General features: G+C 46.9%; 1 non-coding gene across 1 annotated transcript; it reads right to left on the bottom strand.

Annotated features, from left to right (window-relative positions):
- Positions 1–270: 270 nt before the first annotated feature.
- trnar-ccu lies at positions 271–344 on the bottom strand. Its single transcript has one exon. It is a non-coding gene; the product is annotated as a tRNA-Arg (tRNA).
- Between the last annotated feature and the right edge of the window lie 245 nt (positions 345–589).

Here is a 589-nt window from a genome sequence, read left to right as displayed (position 1 = left end):
GATGTTGTGGAGGGATCAGTGTTGAAGGGTTGGTTTGGTGATGAGAGGGTGATGAGAGCTGGCTTCCAAAAGCAACCTCTCCAACCGCACTCTCAGGAATCTCGTCCCCATCCAGAAACAGCAGCCACTTGATCACCACCTTCAATGTTCAATCCTGCAGATCCTCGAAAATCTTGTGCAAGATCATGTTGGATCCCACTGACCATCAATTGAATGCAGAGATGGGGATTTTTCCAAAATAGATTAGAAATAAAAAACAAGCCACAGAAACACCCCAGATGGGACTATGAACCCACAATCCCTGGCTTAGGAGGCCAGTGCCTTATCCATTAGGCCACTGGGGCCCCACATGCTGAACTACAATGGCAGCCTTTAAATACTGCACCCTGACCTCTCACAGTGTGTGTTTCTGTCTGTTGTACTCTCACTAATTGGCTCCTGCCTCTTCCATCTCATGCTAAATTGTTGGCTGCTTGATAAATTGATCCCGCCTCCCATTTCTCCCCAAACGGACAGATGAGAAATCAACCAAACTCCAACTTTGCACAACTCAAGTCTGAGGAAAATGGAGCAGACAGGAAAATAGCAA

Source organism: Chiloscyllium plagiosum, unplaced genomic scaffold (assembly GCF_004010195.1).
Source record: "Chiloscyllium plagiosum isolate BGI_BamShark_2017 unplaced genomic scaffold, ASM401019v2 scaf_44417, whole genome shotgun sequence".
In the NCBI taxonomy this organism is placed as follows: Eukaryota; Metazoa; Chordata; class Chondrichthyes; order Orectolobiformes; family Hemiscylliidae; genus Chiloscyllium; species Chiloscyllium plagiosum.
This window is presented reverse-complemented; position numbering and strand designations above follow the sequence as displayed.